At 43.7% G+C, this 20,148-nt stretch overlaps 1 protein-coding gene across 2 annotated transcripts in view; it reads right to left on the minus strand.

Moving 5' to 3' along the window:
• Nucleotides 1-20,148, minus strand: part of PCYT1B (phosphate cytidylyltransferase 1B, choline) — a 124,322-nt gene that overhangs the window by 70,271 nt on the left and 33,903 nt on the right. The window lies entirely within an intron of this gene.

The raw sequence follows: 20,148 nt of genomic DNA on the forward strand, positions 1-20,148 counted from the left end.
TGCAGTGACAGCATCGAGGCTCTGTGCCCACAAACTGCAGTTTCAACTGCCCTTACCAGTACTTACGGGCTGTGTATTCTAATTTGGCTCTTCTGTCTGAAAGGGACCGACACTGATTCAAGACAGCTCAAGAGATGAAGGATTATTTTAAGGCCTTCCCAGCATAGAAATTGTCGGGGGAGGGGGGCATAGGAAAGGCGCAGGGTCTGGCTCCAGAGTGCTCCGCACCCACCGGGCAGCTCTCTGCACGTGATTCCCTCCCTCCCACTCCCATTTGCCCTATAACCGTCCACTGCAGTCAAGTCCCTAATCTAATTACCTCCACTCCCCTGTAGAGCTCACATGTGACAGCTGGCCTCCCTTCCCAACACTCACTCATCAACTTCTGACTGAGTCCTCCAGCCCCAGCTCTAACCAACTTCCTGCTTCTTCCCATGTTTCCCCATTCAGATTCCTAAGGGAGAATCAGACCCTCAGAGCTCGCTTTTCAAAGCAGGCCACCACCAGAAGACGCTGGCATTGAATCGGACACCCACCTGGGGCCTATGGGCTGTGGCTGCTAAAGGGACAAGGAACGGAGAGGGAGGCCATGGGTGGCCTGTCTTTGCTGTTTTAGCATGTGCTGTCTTCAGGACAAGAAATGTATTTGACTTTGTGCAATTTAAAAAGGATATTCCATGGGGCACCTGGGTGGCTCAGCAGGCTGGGAAGCCGGCTCTTGATTTTGGCTCAAGTCATGATCTCATGGGTCATGGGATCAAGGCCCATGGTAGGTTCCCTGCTCAGCGGGGAATCTGCTTGGAGATGCTCTCTCTTTGCCCCTCCCCCAACTCACGTTCGTTCTCTCTCAAATAAAAAAATAAATCTTTTTTTAAAAAAATCAGGAGCACCTGGGTGGCTCAGTCCACTGAGTGTCCCACTCTTGATCTCAGCTCAAGTCATGTCTCAGGGTTGTGAGACTGAGCTCTGCATCGACCTCCCTACTTAGTGGGAAGTCTGCTTGAGATCCTCTCTCTCTCCCTCTTCCTCTACCCCTCCCCACCAAAAAATAAATAAGTAAGTAAGTAAGTAAGTAAATAAATAAATAAATAAATGGATGTTCCTTAGCTGAAGTTCAGTTTCCTCTGTAAAATGGGTACCTATCTCCCAGGGTTATTGTGAAACATAGAAATAATGTATATAAAGTACCTGGTACTGAATCAATTGTGGCACTTATTATTATGATTAGTATTTATTATATATAATATTATATATTATAATAACAGATAATGTAGTTTCCCCTAGAAACAAAGCAAACTGACTCATGAATGAACTTTTAGGACACAACCTAAGTAGGTCAATGAATTGGCAAACTAAGTTAGATTTTAGTAAAGATTCATTAACCTTAACATACCTGGACAGTCAGTCTTTTTCACATGACCTAAAATAAATTAGTATTTGGAGATCTTTTATGTGCTAGTTCCAAAGTTTATTAAAAAGATAAGGTGTTGCCATTTTCCAAGAAAGGTGTGTTCTAGAGGGTGTGAAATCTGGTAATTAAAGCAGAGACAGAGTGGTAAAGCAATGATAGTTACTCAAAGGTAAAGAAAAAGGTTTACAGGCACTCTATATTTTTTCTTAATTATTGTGGCCTAGAAGTAGGAAAAAGAAAGAAGCAAAGAGACAGAAGGTAGACAGAGTTCACAAACGAGCTTGTGTGCACACGAGTACCTGTGTGCGCATGTGATCGTATTTAACACGAGCTGACATGCAGGAGGGGTATTTCTTGGTATGTAAAAGGCACTATGCTTGGAATGGAGAGAATGCAAATATTATCCATGTACAAGCCACAGACTTGTTGTGAGCATTCCCCGAACATTCATTGTCTTCTGAAATGAGGCAGATTACCGCCTCAGTTGAGAATCAAGTTCTACATTCATGAAGACCTTGGTTAAGGCCCAGCCACCACCAACTAGCCCCTGTGACTTCAGCCACTATTTTTTTTTCAGTCCAATCACCCCAAAATTCCTTCTCGGAGCCAGAACAAATCATTTGACTTACTCCGGGATTCCAAGCTATCTATGAATTCATCTATATACACATACCAGCCTGTAGAGGACCCAGGCCCCATATCTTCTCTACCATTTGCCAGACCTGGGATGGCCCCTGGGATCCTCTGGGTCTGGCCCTAAATAAGACATAAAACTGAGGCTCAATAATGTAATGTAATTGTAAATCTTTGAGTGCCTAGGTAGTGCCACTAACTGTCTAAGCCCCTTAAATGTATTAACTCGTTGACTTTTACAACTCAGAGACAGATGCTGTCTCCCCCAGACTCTACAGAGCCTGTCTTCAACAGAGACACCAAATGGAAGTGCCTGGGAACAGCAGTGTGATTACCTTTTGGGTTCCTTTGAACTGAGGAAACTCTTAGGATTCTTAGACAATGCGGAGAGAGGGGCCTCAAAAAGGAGACAATGGACTTCGTGGTAATTAGAGAAGGGGGTGCAAATGATTAACTGAAAAGGACAGGACTGTGTGTTTCACCCAGATGTGGTGGACTAGTCAGATGAGTGACATATCATTAGCTACTGGCCAGCCGCAGCTTAGACCCCACATCAGCCAGATCACATTGCTGAATGTTTCCTAACATCTGCTGTGTATTCCATATGATGCTCGATGTTTGGAGGGCGCATACGTAGGAGAGAAATAAGGAGAGAAGGAAAAGAATTAACTCTGGGACTTTCTCAAAGGTAAAGTGTGGCCCTTTTAGAACAGAAGAAGGTAGGAGTTTGAAAAGGCATATTCAATTTTCAGTATTTCATATCTGGAAAAAAAACCTACCTTTTTAACATACAAATCATAGAAATTAAGCCTCTGAACTGGGAGAGATCATCTGAGGATGGACTATGTCCCCCTAGGTAGCCAGTTCTAAATTCAGGGTTGGGAGTTGAATGACATTTTCACACATAGCAGCAGAGCAGAGCATTTTAAAGGGTTAAGAAGCACTGGCCCTGTGCCCTGAACCTCATATGGGCAAGGATTTCGCCAGAGCCTAGACTTGGATCTAGACTACAAATAAACATCTTTGTACCTGGTTTAGGATTTCAGAACACCCAGTCATTGCACGTGAATATGCTGCCTATTTATTGTATAGGTTCTGGTAATGTACACGGTACTGTATTATACCAAATACATATTCCTAGCACGCTTAAAAAAAAAAGATTTATTTTTTGAGAGAGAGTGAAGGTGAGCGGGGCTGAGGAGCAGAGGAAAAAAGAGAATCTCAAGCAGACTCCCCACTGAGCACAGAGCCTGATGCAGGGCACTTTCCCAGGACCCCAAGATCATGACTGGAGCTGAAATCAAGAGTCGCCTACTTAACCAACTGAACCACCCAGCACGCTCCCCCCATCATGCTTTTTAAAAGGAAAGACCTTAGATGTTGGGCATTTCATTTGCAGGATGTGTTCTATTAGACATAGTCAAATATTTACTTAAAAACTATTAGACATTAACATGGGGCGCCTGGCTGACTCAGTCGGAAGGACAAGTAATGCTTCATTTAGGGGTCATGAGTTCAAGCCCCATACTGGGTGTAGAGATTGCTTAAAATAAATAAATATTTTTTGAAAAAAACTATTAGACGTTACATAAAATATACGATGCAAACATCAGTTGAGTGCAAAAAAGGATCAGTGGAATCTGTACTTAAGCAACTTGCCTCGATGCCTGACAACTGGACAATTAGACAGCAAGCTAACCCACCAATCGGAATGTAGCACAGTGCTGCTGACGCTGATGGCCAGCTGCAGAATTGCTTGTTTATGCTAAGCCTTTTTTTTTTTTAGATTTATTTATTTGTCAGAGACAGAGAAAATGCATGCACACAAGTGGGGGTAGCAGGAAGCAGGCTCCCGGCAGAGCAAAGAGCTCTTAGCAGGAATCAATCCCTGAGATCATGACCTGGGCCAAAGGCAGATGCTTAACCAACTGAGCCACCCAGGAACACCCTATGCTAAGCTCTTCTTAACTGCGATAGGACAATTCACTCAGACAGACCTGAGTTCAAATCTTAGCTTCATTATTTAACATCCATTTCATTTTTAAAATATGATTTTCTTAATTTTTTTAATAATGATATATTGTATTTTTAGCCCCAGGGGTACAGTTCTGTGAATTGCCAGGTTTACACACTTCACAGCACTCGCCACAGCACACACACACCCCCAATGTCCATAATCCCACCACCCTCTCCTGACCCCCCTCCCCCCAGCAACCCTCAGTTTGTTCTGCGAGATTCAGAGTCTCATATGGTTTGTCTCCCTCCCCGGTCCCATCTTTTTCATTGATTCTTTTCCTGCCCCCCAAACCCCCCACATTGCCTCTCTACTTCCTCATATCAGGGAGATCATATGATAGTTGTCTTTCTCCAATTAACTTATTTCGCTAAGCATAGCATCCTCTAGTTCCATCCATGTCGTCGTAAAATATGATTTAAAAAAAAAAAACACTGCTGGTCCTGGGGAGCCTGGGGAGCTCAGTACATGAAGCAGCCTACTCTTGATGTCAGCTCAGGTCATGATCTCAGGATGGTGGGATCAAGCCCCCTCCCCCTCTACCCTCAGCAGGGAGTCTGCTTCTCTCTCCCTCTCCCTCTCTCTCTGCACCCCCTACCCCGTTCATGTGCTCTTACTCTCTCTCTCAAATAAATAAATAAATAAATAAATCATCTTTTTCAAAATTGCTGGTCCTTAACCTCTCTAACCTTTAGTATCTTCACCTATAAAAAGGAGATAATAAAATGATCTGTCTCATGAAGCTGTGGTAAGGAATAAATGAAATGATGCGGATCTGAATAATGTCTTCCTTCTGCTTCTCCAGAATCCACTCTCTTCCCACCCCTCTCTACTCTCCTTCCTATGGCTTCCCCTACGGACTGTACCAATGGGCTCTGATGCCTTTAGGCTTCACGTTGGGCGGGTTCCATGAGAAGTATGCAAAACACCAGAGGGCAGGACAAGAGTGAGCTCAGACTATCTTTCCCCTTGGCTTCCTCCCTGCTAGGAAGCAGCATGTTATTTCTGCCCTCTCACCAAAATCCACAGTTTCCCTTGAAAGGCCCCCTCTTTATAGAGCACCCTGCAAAGTTCCAGTAACCACAGTCTCCCCTGGCCCCTTCATGCCTGGGAAGCCTAGGAAATGACAACCCCTAACATTTCCAGGCCTAGCGCACATACTGTCCCTTGAGGCTGTAAATAGTCCCTTTTATTAAACTCCTTTTCGTATTTCCCATTTAGAGTGAGCTGTCTGTCTCTCGGCAGGGCCTTGACTGATAGAGTCTATACAATAGGAGGGCTGCCAGGCTCAATAAATGTGAACTAGCAAATGTTGATGAGGCATGGGAGAAGCACAGAGATCAACTGAAAAGGGAATTACCCAAAGTTAATAAAGTCATAACCACCTCAAGAACGTCCTCTAGTAGGAAAGAACTTTACAGCCACATCAGGCATTTTCATCAAGCTTTGCAAGAGACAGGAACAGGACTCCAGAAAGAATCTCATTTTCCCGGGAAGCCTTTGGCCTCAGAACTCACCCGCTTGAGAACTACAAATTCAGAATTGGAAAAAAGACATCACAAAATTGAAGCCTTCGGTCTCATTCTGTTAGGACTGTGTTTATCAGCTGCTGCACGTAGCTTTTAAGGCATGATTTTATTTGAGATCAGAATATGTTTGTCTTCTGAAGAGAGGGAAGGAAGAGTAGATTTTATGCTTGACCAGAGGCCCAACATATGTAAATCACTAGATTCTTGGGCTGTGTCGGTGATTATGCAGAAGCCTGGATCAGGCAGCTGCCGCAAAGCCTTGACAAATGCCAGTGGGGGGCGGGGGGGGGGGGCGGCGGGGACAGGATGCCTAGTGCATGGCTCCGCACCAAGAAATATCTATTTTTCATCATCTAGCTAAGCACAGTAGGCACAGAGTATGAAGTAACAAGCACCATTAAAAACAGTAAGATACATAACACCCAGACAAGGAATGATTTTTAGGACATGATCATAGTGACAAAGCACTATGTATAATATATATATATATACAGGTTATATACTATGATATCATTTATGGTTAAAGAGAGATAGTAAATAGGCAACTGTGGAGAAATAGTTTAGAACTGTGTTGCCCAATATGGTAGCCATTAGCCATGCGGACCTATTTGAATTCAAATTATATTTCGTGGAATTAAGGAAACATAATTAAAAACTCAGTTTCTCGGTCACTCCAGCCACATTTTAAGTGCCTGATAACCAAATGTGGCTAGTGGCTGCTATTATATTAGCACAGAGAGAGAACATTCCTATCATCACAGAAAGTTCTAGTGGACAGCACTGGCCTGGAAGGATACACAACAAATTAACCAGGGTTACGTCCAGGGAAGAAGACCACATTGGAAGAAGAGATGAGAGGATGTTTTCATTGTTTACTCTATTTACACCTGTTGTTTTATTTTATTTTCACATGAGAACACATTCATATAATTTATCTACTTTTAAAATAAATGTAAAGAAATTTATCCTATCTTGGGAATTCAGAGATACAGGAAATTTAATCCAGGATTAGGTGTTCCAAATGTCAGAGAACGTATCTAAAAGGAAAACAGGAGTACTTTAAAAAATAACAACTATCACTTATAAATTAATTGTTAAATGCTATTATTCTCGGGTATATGGAACATTTAAAACTCATCTGAGCTTTTAAAAGCAATTTAAATGGTCTTCATAGTATCTACCCTCTCTTCATTTCTCCAACATCCAACAAACATTGCTTGAGGGCTTGCTGGGTGCCAGGCACTGTATTTAGGTTCTAAGGATACATCAGGGAACAAAACAGGACCCACAAAATCTTGCCTTTATTATCCTTAAAGATAACAAACAACAAAAAAGAATGTGAAATGCATAAAACGTTAAAATGGGATAGTGTTCAGAAAAAATTAAAGCAAGGAAGGGGATAAAGAAGGTAGAGGGCTTATCCATAAATCGGATAGCCGAGGGAGTTGATGTATGTGTCAATATACAAAGGATCTATTGGGGGCACCTGGGTGGCTCAGTGGGTTAAAGCCTCTGCCTTCGGCTTGGGTCGTGATCCCAGGGTCCTGGGATTGAGCCCCTGATGAGGCTCTGCTGCTCAGCAGGGAGCCTGCTTCCCTTCCTCTTTCTCTGAATACCTATGATCTCTGTCTGTCAAATAAATAAATAAAATCTTTAAAAAAAAGAAGAAAGGATCGATTCAACCCTGCAGAGAAAGAACACTTCAGGCAGAGGAAAAATCAAGTGCAAAGGCCCCAAGGCAGTAACATGCCCAGCTTCTTCCAGGAATAACAAGGCCAGTATGCCTGGAGGAAGTGAACAAAGTATAGTAGTAGGAGACAGAGCCAGAGAGGTGAAGTACAGAGACGGGAGACATCCAATGGTATGCAGTTTTTAGGATGCTGTAAAGACTGGCCTTCCCGGAGAAAATGGAAGCCATCCGAGTTGTGAACAGGGAGTAGTAATATGGTCAGAGCCTTAACAGGACCACCTCACCGTTATGCTGAGGTTTAACTCTCAAAGGTCAAATGCAGAAGCAAGAAAAGCACTAAGTAACTGGCATAATTATCAGGCAAGAGTAGGCAGATGGAGGCTGGGACCAGGATGAGTGGTGAGAAGTCGTCGGATTCTGGATGGATTTTGAATAAAAAAAATTTGAAATCGATTGAACGTCAAATGTAAAAGAAGGCGAGGAGTTGACATAACTGCAAAGTTACTGGCCTGAAGAACTAGAAAGATGGTATTGCCATTCCCTAACACGGGGAAGACACTGGCAGAGTAGGTTTGGGGATGGGAGGGATAGGCTGGGAAAATAAAAAATTCCATTCTCACACATTAGGTTTGATAGACCTATTAGATCTCCCAGTGAAGATGTCAGGTAGGCAGTTGGATTAACAAGTCTGGAGTTGGAGACAGAGAACTAAACTAGAGAAGCAGGTTAGGAAACCACAGGAATATAAATGATATCTAAAGCCACTAGACTAGGTTTATTCATTCAGCTCAGGCCATGAGTGCAGGCTGAGGCAAGGTCCTGGTTGTCTAATGAGGAGACATCGTATATTTCTGACCAACCTCCCCAGACTACTGGCAGCTCTAAGAAAATGGATAGTTGGTCTGTCCTACTCATTGCTGGATCCCTAATTCCTAGGGCAGTACCTGGCAGACAGAAGGTTCTGGGTAAACATTTGTTGAATGGAAGAAGTTAGAGTCAATGGAGAGAGAATAATTACTGATAAAAAACTGGAGAGGGAATTATTGATAATGATTATTGACAAAGGTTAAACTGAATAAGAAATACAATTGTCAGTGTTTCCTATCTTTTTCTTATTATCATACTATATACTACAGAAAACTTGGGAAATAAAGAAAAGCAAAACTCACTAATAATTCTACTTCCCAAATACAACCATTGGTAACACTTCCTAGATTTCTTTTAGGGCTTTCTGATATATTACGCATACATGCAACTTTGGAATCCTAACTACATGGACAGTTTTTTCCACTTGTATATCGGGATTACCCTATCATGTAGTCTTCAATTTCACTATTTTTAAAGGTGTTATCTGGGGGTCCCATACCCCCTGTTTCCCTAGGCCTGAGCCTCCAATTCCCAAACATTGAAAGTTAGGCAAGATGTTGAAAAGCAAGGGCATCATATCCCAAAGATAGGATGTTAACATTAAAAAGACAGGAAGGAAGCAGGAACACCTGACTCATTTGTTCATTTTTCTATTCTGAAAGGTTGTAAGTGGCACCAGAAAATAGGATATAGGCCAAGGAAGTTGAATAGTGAAGGGAGATGCCCTGGTTGGCCGGGAGGCAAGTGATGGTTGGTGCAGATCCTGAAAGGAGAGATTAGCAGGTACCTCCGCATGAGACAGAGTAGACCGCGGGTAAATCGAGCGGTAAGATAAATGCAAAGAATAGCCCGTTCAATAAAGTCATTTCCTTTTCCAAAGGATCTGGGCAACTGGTCACCCACTACGCTAGGCAGCCTTCTCTGCGCTTGGCCCACCCCAGCACTAAGGACATCAGGCTCCAGCAGAGGGTCTAAGAGACCCAAGCTGCTCAAAGGCACCAGCCGTGGCCACTTGGTGACCTCCCCCACCCTCAGGAATCCAGGCTTCTGCAAAACCACCTCACTATCGTTTTTTAACAGACTTTATTTTTTAGAGAAGTTTGACGTACACAGCAAAATGAGCAGAAGGTACAAATTATTTCCCACTTAACTTTCACTAATTCTGATAGCTATAAGGCATTCCGCTGACTAGAAAAACCATAATTGTTGAATATTAAGTTGTTTATGTTTTACTAATATAAATAACATTCTAAACATAGTTCTGAACCTCTGATTATTTCCTTAGGATAGATGCCTAGGAGCTGAATTACTTAGACCAGAGGTATGAACATTTTAAAGATAAATATTTGTAGAACATTTTAACCTGTATTGGTAAATTAGCTTCTACAAAAGCTGTCTCATTTATACTCACATTACAATGTCTGAGAGCACCTAGCTGGCTGCCATCTCACCAGCTTTGAGTATTATCTCTGTCAATTTTACAGACTAAAAAATAGCATCACGCTGTTTCAATTTGCATTATTTTGATTACAAAAAAGATGGAACATTTTTCAAATGTTTATTAGCCATTTGTATTTTCTTCTGAGACTAATCTGTCCTTGGCTCATTTTTCTATTGTTGAGGATGAATACTTTGAAGTTAGCTAAAAACAAAAGCATAGCACAGTTTTAAAAATGAGCTTAAATATCTTGAAAAAGAAAAGATGTTTTCCTACTTTATCTAAAGTTCCCTCATAAGAGGTCCATTTTTTAAGCCCATGTGTGAACCCCTGCATCGAGGTCAGACAAGTAATTCCTGCCCTTCCAGTGACCAGAGATCAGAAATTGTATCATGCCCCAGGGGTACAGCTTCCTTAAAACACTGACCACCTGTAAGCCGCAAGCCCCCCACTCCCATGTGCCACCTTCCGAAATGAAATCTTAATAATACTGTATTTCACTTATTCTAAAATGTACGTTTCCCCCCACATTTTAACATCTCTGAGATTAGGAGAGCGTCTTACAAGAAATATCTTAAAATCAATGGCAGCAATTTTCTGACATTGCAACATCCCTGCAATGAGACTCTATCTCAGAATTAATGGCATCTTAGATTCTTGAAATGCAGAGATGATACGGACAATAGAAAATAGTCATTTTGGGGGCACCTGGGTGGCTCGGTGGGTTAAAGCCTCTGTCTTCGGCTCAGGTCACCATCCAGGGGTCCTGGGATTGAGCCCCCATGGCATCAGTTTCTCTGCTCAGCAGGGAGCCTGCTTCCCCGCCCCACCCCGCCCTGCCTCTCTGCTTGCTTGTGATCTCTGTCAGATAAATAAATAAAATCTTTAAAAAAAAAAAGAAAATAATCAGTTTTGCCTAGAGATTTAAAAGTTCCAGCCCCAAAATCAACTTTTCTTAGGCAACTGAGCTTAAGGAATTTATAATGAACATCATTAACAACCATATATCTTATTCCTATCCCACCTCCTTCCCAAAGGACTTGAGGTGACTTCAAAAAAATAAAATTTGTAAGCTTAATAGTTTCAAGATCTGGGCTGAGGGAGGAAATAGGGGTTTCGACAAAGGTCAGAAGCGAAATGAGCATACAAGAATACCTAGCCCAGTTCTCTACACTTCGGGTAGGTCACAAAAATGACTTGAAGCTCTCAGCCGTCGAAGCAAAGCGAAAGACAAAATACTGTCCGTAAGTGAAAAACAAAATAGCTACTGAGGAGCAGCACAGTACTTCCTGATGCAGGATTTCACAGCAATGCCTCCAGTGATGCTTCCGTAAGGGGCTCGTGGCGTGAGGCTCTCTAGTGGAACCAGGATACTCAACACCCTGCTGAAGACAATCCTGTTTCCTTTTTTTTTTTTTTTTTTTAAGGATTTATTTATTTATTTGAGAGAGAAAAAGCACAAGCGGAGGTCGGGGGAGGGTAGAGGGAAAAGCAGACTCCCCGCTGAGCAGGGAGCCTGACTTGGGGCTCAATCCCAGGACTCCGGGACCGTGACCTGAGCCAAAGGCAGATGATTAACCGAATGAGCCACCCAGGTGTTCCAAGACCATCCTGGTTTTTGTGTTTGTCTCTGTGACACCCTCCACGCAAGGTGGAGCCTCAGAACCAAAAAGCAGTTCAAAAGAGCATTTCTGCAAGCGGCCAAATAGGCAGACTGAAAATGCGGTGCTCTCCCTCACTGCTGGATCCAAGGGCAGGATCTAGAACATGGAGACCAGGGCTTTCTAATGTGGGACGGGCAAGACAATCCATTAAAGAGCAAAACTTGTGCTTAGATTTATTTTTCAGGTTAAAAAACAAGAAGTGTTGGGGCACCTGGGTGGCTCAGTGGGCTAAAGCCTCTGCTTTCAGCTCAGGTCATGATCCCAGGGTCCTAGGATCAAGCCCCGCATCACATAGGGCTCTCTGCTCAGCAGGGTGCCTGCTTCCTCCTCTCTCTCTGCCTGCCTCTCTGCCTACTTGTGATCTCTCTCTGTCAAATAAATAAATAAAATCTTAAAAAAAAAAAAAAAAACAGGAAGCGTTACTGATGCTTTATTCTAAGGTGCCGATTTTTACTGGTGCCCTATCACTGTCAACATGAAGTCTATGAGATGTCCTCAAGGAAGAATGTAAGTTGTACCATTGAGAAGGATGGCCTGGGTCCCTTGGCATTTTCATTTGCTGTCAGCTTACTGTAATATAGTGCTGTTTGCCTGGGTCTGGATAAGGGCATTTGTAGATGATATTACATAGTTTTAACTAAACCAATGCTCACAAGACCACCAAGTAGCTTTAAGCATTTCCCACAATGAAACAGGGAAGCAAGAACTAATACAAGCACAGGTGAGCGACAAAAATGTGGTGGAGCTGACCCTTCTAGCCCTTGCAGGAGTCTCGCATCAGCCACATTATCAGGTGTGAACAATGAAGACCTAATCAAGACAGGTGAATCCACCATTAACACGAAGGAGTCTATTTCAAATACCTGCTGCCCTTAGCATTAAACTTCACCTGGAGCGTCTCTTGTACCTTGAGCTATCGGGTCATGATCATAAGAGGCTACTGAAGCTACAACAACACTGAGAAGCAAAGCATCCAGACCATGAAGACCAACTTCTGTGATTTGTTTCAGCAATGTTTCAAGACATGATAATCCAGTCCCTTACAAAATACAGTGGCATGCAATGATAAACGTGAGAAGCTTTTTCAAGTTTCTCTCATTCAGTAAACAAAAGCCAAAGGTCTCATACCACTGCAGAAACACCAGCTCTTCATGCCACAGTAAAAGGGGGAATGTATGTGGGGGAAAAAAGTGATGTCAAACTAAAATGTTTTGTCAGTCAAATATATTCAGGAGACATACAGAAAACATTGCTGCAGACTGGAAGGAACAAGCATTAGAACAAATTATGCAGTGTAGGAGGTTGGCTATACAGTAGGATGGAAGTACAGATATTTCTAACATGTCGCAGCTGGAGGTATTTGTTAGATCCTATTTCAATAATAAGACCCCTTTTTTTTTTTCTGAGCTGCTAAAGGAAAGATGTTCCAAAGAAGATTTTCCAAAGAAAGATATTCCAAAGATGACTGATTGTACAAAGCAGATGATTCTTTAATAAAAACAATATTTTAGGGGCACCTGGGTAGCTCAATCGCTTAAGCGTCTGTCTTCAACTCAGGTCATGACCCAGAGCCCTGGGATCGAGCCCCGCTTCGGGCTCCCTGCTCAGGGGGAGCCTGTTTCTCCTTTCCCTTCTGTACTTGCCCACGCCTGCTCGTGCTCACTCTCTCCCTCTCTCTTGATATCTCAAATAAATAAATAAAATCTTTTTTAAAAAACCAATATTTTACAGGAAAACAAAACATGTGAGTTTACCTACCAATGAAGCAATAACATTGCTGTTAGACCCCAAATTCCCACCAATTTAAGAAATACCTCTCTGTCTTCTTTTCAATACCCTTCCTCCATTTGGTCTCTAAATTCTGTTCCTCAGGATTCCGTTGTGGAAGACTGAGGGGGAATGCAGGTCCATTTGACCAGATCTCATACAGAGACAGGCAGATACAGGGAGGATTCCTTTAGCTTGAATCATGGCTCTTCTGTTTTTCTTCCCTTAAGAAAACCTCATAGGATGGTTCGGAGTCAGTCATTTCCTAAAATTTGCCCTAAGCAGCATTATCCCGAGACACTCCTGCTAGCTAACCAGTTTTACCCACTTCCTTCTGAGTCTGGAAACAGACTGGGAGGTCTGGCCATTGTTATAAAACACATATTGATTAGACACCATGGTTTGTTTGTTTTTTTAAAGATTTTATTTATTTATTTGTCAGAGAGAGAGCGAGCGAGAGTGAGCACAGGCAGACAGAGTGGAAGGCAGAGTCAGAGGGAGAAGCAGGCTCCCTGCGGAGCAAGGAGCCCGATGTGGGACTCGATCCCAGGACGCTGGGATCATGACCTGAACCGAAGGCAGCTGCTTAACCAACTGAGCCACCTAGGCGTCCCGACACCATGGTTTTTAATTCACAAATAACCCAACTAGGGCTAGACTTGTCCTAGAAGTAAGTTCCAAGGCTTTCCTATGTTCTCTTTGGGGCTGGGTACTGACCCCTGGAGCACAGTCCAGCTCTGCTAATGACCAAGAGCTGTAATCATAGGCAGGAGCTGATATTATTCCTTAGAATGTTATCTGCGAGGTCCCCAGAATTGTCTGGAAATGGTCAATCGGTTGTAGAGTGTACCTTCTCTGTTCCTTTGGTTGGAATATCTTTCAACTTTGTATTAAAGAGCAATACACGTACAGAAACTTGCACCTGGGGCACCTGGGTGGCTCAGTGGGTAAAGCCTCTGCCTTTGGCTCAGGTTGTGATCTCAGAGTCCTGGGATGGAGCCCCACATCGGGCTCTCTGCTCGGCAGGGAGCCTGCTCCCCACCCCCCTCTGCCTGCCTCTCTGCCTACTTGTGATCTCTGTCTGTCAAATAAATAAAATAAAATCTTAAAAAAAAAAAAAAAAGAAATGTGCACCTATCCTAAGAGTGCAACACTGAACTGTGACAAAATGAGCGTAGGTAGCACCCAGATCAAGTAACCGACCAAAGTCAGCATCCGTCCTGAGCTCCTCCTGCTGTCCTGACTTCTAAATTCACAGACTGGTGTGCCTACTTTTAAAATTCTTAATAGATCATGAAAATATGTGGTGTGTATTCTCTTACATCTGGCTTCTTTCATTCAATATTATGTTTGTGAGATTTATCCGTATTTTTGCAGGTGGTTTTGGATTCTCCTTTCTCATTTCTGTGGAGCATTTCATTGTGTGAAAATACAACAATTAATGCATTCTACTACCCCTGGGGATTTGGGTCATTTCCAGTTGGAGTTACTATGAATTATGCTGCTGAGATCATCCTAATACTCGTCTTTTGTAGCCAACTTTACTAGGAGAAGACTTGCCAGGTCAAAAATATTTACTTCGAATTTCTCAATTTACTACCAAGAGCCTAGCCATCTAAATTGTTTCCATTCCTGGTCCTGAAGGCAGACCATGTGATACAGGACAGCGAGACACACAGTGGGGACCCTGGGGGGCTCAGTGGGTTAAGCCTCTGCCTTCAGCTCAGGTCATGATCTTAGGGTCCTGGGATTGAGCCCCGAATTGGGCTCTCTGCTCAGCGGGGAGCCTGCCTCCTCCTCTCTCTCTGCCTGCTGCTCTGCCTACTTTGATCTCTTTCTCTCTCTCTCTTTCTGTCAAATAAATAAATAAAATCTTTTTTAAAAGTGTACGCAAAAACCTCTTGCTTCTGACTCACATGGAAGCATGAGTAGGTGATTCTCTGCTCACTGATGTTGGGGAGCTGGTGTGGTGGAAATGGGGGCTTTAGAAGTTAGACAAAACTCATTTTAAGGGTGCCTGGGTGGGTCAGTCATTAAGTGGCTGCCTTCGGCTCAGGTCACGATCCCAGGATCCTGGGATCGAGCCTTGCCCCGGGCTCTCTCTTGGGCAGGAAGCCTGCTTCTCTTTCTCCCACTCTCCCTGCTTGTGTTCCCTCTCTCGCTGTCTCTCCCTCTCTGTCAAATAAATAAATAAAATCTAAACAAACAAACAAACAAAACCCCTCACTTTAAAGCCCAGCTTTATCTGTTAGTACTTGACCTTTTGGGAATTTCTTAATTCTTGGTTTCCTTATTTATCACACAGGGAGCAGTAATTCTTCCCTCACAGTCTGCAGCCTGGTTAGACGAGGGAACATGGAGAGGGCTCCCATCACCGGTACCTAAGTGTACACTACTCCCCCACTCGCCCCCAGAGGACAATGAGGGAGACCCCTAGTCTTCAGCCCAGTATACAACAATTCCCTTGTAACTAAATAACGCGGAGGTCTGAGAGAACTCAGTATCACGTGACTGGGCCTGCGGTCACTATCAGGCACACCAGAGATGCGCCCAGAAGCCTGCGTGTACGAGGAACAGGATCTCGACATCATTCGTGATGCTTCTATGAACCCATTATTATTATTGTTATTCTTCTTAAATGCCCGCTTTAAAGAGACATCAGCACGCCGTTACACGGATGTCAGGTTCAACGTGCATGAATTCCTAAGTGGAAAACAAAAACACCAAGTCAGAGACTTGGGCAGGAGGGCAGAGAGAATATGAAAATGAAGCCGGCTGGCTGGGCCGGCCCCGTGTGGCCCGGCACATTATCACACAGGCGTACACTAACCGGGCTTGCAGCTTTATTTTCTAATCACTGTGTTTTCAAGTGTGCCTTCAAGATTGTTTAGTGTTCAACTGTCTCTTTATCCCCAAGCAGGGTCAGCTTCCCCAGGCTCCCACACAACCTGTCTCATGCTGGGATAAAGAGGAAGATAGAAATGTTAAAACAATAATGCTATGGTCTGAGGCCGGCAACGGGTAATCAGATCCTCGCAAGGTAGAGGCTGTCACCTGGGAGATTGTTGTAAGAAAATAGGTGTAGCTTGCAATGACTTGGTTTGCCCCTATCTTTCTTGCTTTCTCCTTTTCATCTCGCCCCCAGCCATCAAAGGGAATAAATCTTTTTCCTACTTTTTTTTTTTTTTTTTAACCAAGGGGCACCAAGAAGCTTTGTGTGGGCCTGAGCAAAAAATTCAAGAGTTTCAAGCCTATGGCCTGAGCCACCTTGGACTTCAACCAGAAGCAGTAAGTGTAGGTGGCTAGAGAGGGGAAGGCCCCCAGCACCCAATGCCACACTGCCAGGCCTCAGAGAAAACCCCGGATTTCGCACTTGAGTATTACAAGATCAGTCAGGAGGGTTATTGTTCGCATTGAGAAGAGATTCAATGTAGGTTTCTTTGAACGATGACTGTAATGTTCAGCATGGGATTCAGAACACGTTCAACCTTTCTGAAGAAGGAGCTGAAGAATAAAGTGGGAGACAACAGGTTTGTACAACACTCATAGGGGGTTCCAGAGCTTGTTACTCATATTTAGCCGACGTGTCCTGCCGTAGATCATTCAACCTCTTTGTACCCCAAATGGAGAAAACCAAAAGCAGGGGAGGAGTGGGGCGGTCCTGACTTGTGAAAGGAACAGGAGAGCAAACAGGGCGCACTGGGCTGGAGCATCTTCCATGGCTGGGGAAGCTACAGTCACCATCTTGGAGCTGGGAAAGATCATCTCTTCAGCCTGTGGTGGGTGACAGAATGGAGGTCCAGAGAGAAGCGATTGGCTTAAGCCCACACAGTAAGTCAACAGCAAAGCTCAAGTCCGAATGAGACTGTGGGCTCCAGCGAGCAAAGACCAGGTTGCGACATACTTGTCTTGCCAGGCCCCAGCAGTTCCACTGTGGACCAGCCCAGGTTCCCCCCAGGAGCTCCCAATCTAGATCTGCCTTGATCTTGGGAGTTGGTATGGAGCCCCAGGAGCCATAATGGAATGGAGCCATTCCCTCTCACCAGAACGGCATCTCATCAGGAGCCACTTAGCCTCCCCACCCTTCCCTAGCCCTAGGCCTAGCCTGGAAGCTTCTGGAGAGGAAAACCCTGGGGCTGGACCCAACTTCTCAGGCTATCCCATACTTATACTTCGGTACCCGCCAGAACCCAGCCACTAACTTCACCGCTGCCTTCACAGAGAAGACTGAAGCTATCAGATGAGAGAGGCTTTCCACATTCAATACACGCTCCCTTTAAAACTTCTTACCCAAAACATCCTTGCCAGCTTCCTCACCATCAAGTGAAAGAAGTGTCTCATATCCTGCTTGAAGCCAATTCTTCCACTTTCACTGGAATCCAACGTCTTTAGCCCAAAGCTCATTCCCTTCCTCATTTTCCCCCTATCGCTTTCACTTTCTCCTGTTTCCTCTATGCCATTTATACTCAAGTACAAGTTACTACCATCTTACAAGAATGAGCCAACCAAAAGCCTTGGCACACTGGATGGAAGGAAGAATGGAACCAAAGGAGGATATATAGAAGGAAAAAAAGAAGAGAAAAAGGCTAGCCTCTCTCAACCCTAAATCCTGATTTATTCACCTTTGGATCCTACATATTCTATCTGCTTACCCTCTCAGGCAAGCTTCTACCTCCCCACCTTCCAAGGCCTCCTCAACTCATTGCCCTCTGGCCTCTGCTCCCGTCACATCTCCGAAACATCCACCATTGACTTCTTCTTTCTAAATCCAAAGGACACTTTTCCTCATTATCTCATTTAATCTCTCTGTTGCATTTGCTTCTACTGGACATTCCCACCACAGAACTTATCCTGCTCTTGGCCTGTCTTCTTTTCATGATCCTACCTCTACTGGCTCTTTAAATAGTGTTCCTCAGGGTTCCATTCTGAAAAGATTCTGGGATCAAGTAGATTAATTTAACCAGATTTCACGTAGAGACAGGCAGATATAAGGAGACTTCTAATAACTTTAATTACAGCTCTTCTATTTTTCTCCTTTCTAAGAACCTGATAGCATGGCTCAGGGTCAGTTATCTTCTAGAACTACCCTGTAGTAGGATTATCCTGAGGCGCTCTTGCTAGCTAACCACTTCCATTACCATTTTCTTAGTCCAAAGACTGTGACTCAATTATGTTCCCATCAATTTCACTACTTCAATTCCATTTCCATCTCCTCCATGCGGACATCTCCCAGATCTCCATCTCCAAACTCTCTCCTGAGTTCCAAAAGCAAACACTGCCTAGACACCTCCAAGTGGAAGTTTCCATGTCATCCCCAACAGAACTCTTACAAACTACTGCCCCCTGATACTCATGCCTGAGTGCTGGTGCCCACTTGAGGAAGCCAGAAAATGGAGTCTTCCTCGATACTGGCCAACCCTCAGACTCAGTTATCAAATCCTGGGGTGTTGATCTCCTTAGTGTCTCCCATAGTCATCCTGTTCTCTCTTTCTCCCCTTCCCCATCCAGAACTTCAAATTTAATATAATTCTCATTAGCCTCCTTTGGTTAGCCTCCTAACCAAACCCCAAAAGGGCAAAAGGGAATATCAAGAGTGTAAAATATGAAGTGAAATGGTTTCTTCACTACAAGTAAATATATGTGTGTATGTGTGCGCCAGGCAACAGAAAATGTATTTGTCGTTGTGGCTTCTCTGAGCTCATCCTCTACAGGCCTGTGCAGGTGTCTGAGCTCCCTCTAAAGCCATCTATGGCTACTGAGCCCTTGAAACTGGCTAGTCAGAATTTAGATGTGTTTTAAGTACAACATATACTCCTAATTTCAGACTCGGTATAAAAAAAAGAATAAAAATACCTCATCCATTATTTTGATATTGGTGAATGTTGAAATGATAATATTTTGGATATCATAGGCTAAAGAAAATGTATTATTAAAATTAATTTCATTTGGGGGCGCCTGGGTGGCTCGGTGGGTTAAAGCCTCTGCCTTCGGCTCAGGTCATGATCCCAGGGTCCTGGAATCGAGCCCCGCATCGGGCTCTCTGCTCAGCCAGGGACCCTGCTTCCTCCTCTCTCTCTGCCTGCCTCTCTGCCTACTTGTGATCTCTGTCTGTCAAATAAATAAATTAAATCTTTAAAAAATAAAATAAATTTCACCTTTTTAAACTTATTAAACCATGGCTACTAGAAAATTGTCAATTATATTGTATTCTACTGGACAACACTGATCTAGAGGCTGGAGTGTGCCCATACAAAGGAGACTTCAGATCCCCTCAGAAGCAGACTGATCCCTTCCATGTCCAAAACTGTTTTTGGATCAGCAAGTTACATCTTTTCTTCAAATACAGGGATTTGTCTCAACCTGGGGGTCACATGACTGGAGTCTTTCCTGCTGGGAGGTACTTGAGCTCAATGGATAAAATATAGTTTAAAAGTTGTGTGAAGTTCAACACATTAAAGTCAAATTTACCAAAAAAAGTCAAATTTACAAAAACAAACAAAGAACAACAACAAAAAACCCCGCTTACAAGGGATTCCAGCATCCTGGCAGGTTTCCACATACCAAACTACGGTCTTCTGTTGTACAGGAATGATTTTCCGGGGCAGGGAGGGTGGATTACTTCTTTCATTCCTCCCCACAGCCCCTGGGGCATTGCTGTACATGCAAGTCGCTCACCAGCTGGCTACCTGGGTCCTGCTGAGAGGGGACTGAGCTTTCTCTCAGGTACCAAAGTCCCACATCACTGAAAGCTTTCAATCCTCCGCACTGCCTGCATGAAGACACACCCACCCTTCTCGTTGCTGTACCCGCAATCACCAAAGTGAAACGAAGAACCTCCCCATCTTTTTACTGATTTAGATTTCTCTCCTCCGTAAGGACTTCAGCATCAGGCAAATTGGGGGGGGGGGGGTACTGGAGGGATGGTGACAGAACAAACTTAAAAGAATAGAAGAAACCAATTCGCTGATTCCATGCTCCATACGCCTGACTGGTATTGATCTGCAAGAAATGGAAGTTGCATTTGGAGTGAGACCAACAGGAAGAGCTCTAATAATAACCTTGGGCAGAATTCCAGTTGACCAGTCAATGCCCAAGGAAACTCACGGTTTTTTTTCCACCAACACAGTACATTAAG

This window comes from Mustela lutreola, chromosome X, assembly GCF_030435805.1.
Source record: "Mustela lutreola isolate mMusLut2 chromosome X, mMusLut2.pri, whole genome shotgun sequence".
NCBI classification, from domain to species: domain Eukaryota; kingdom Metazoa; phylum Chordata; class Mammalia; order Carnivora; family Mustelidae; genus Mustela; species Mustela lutreola.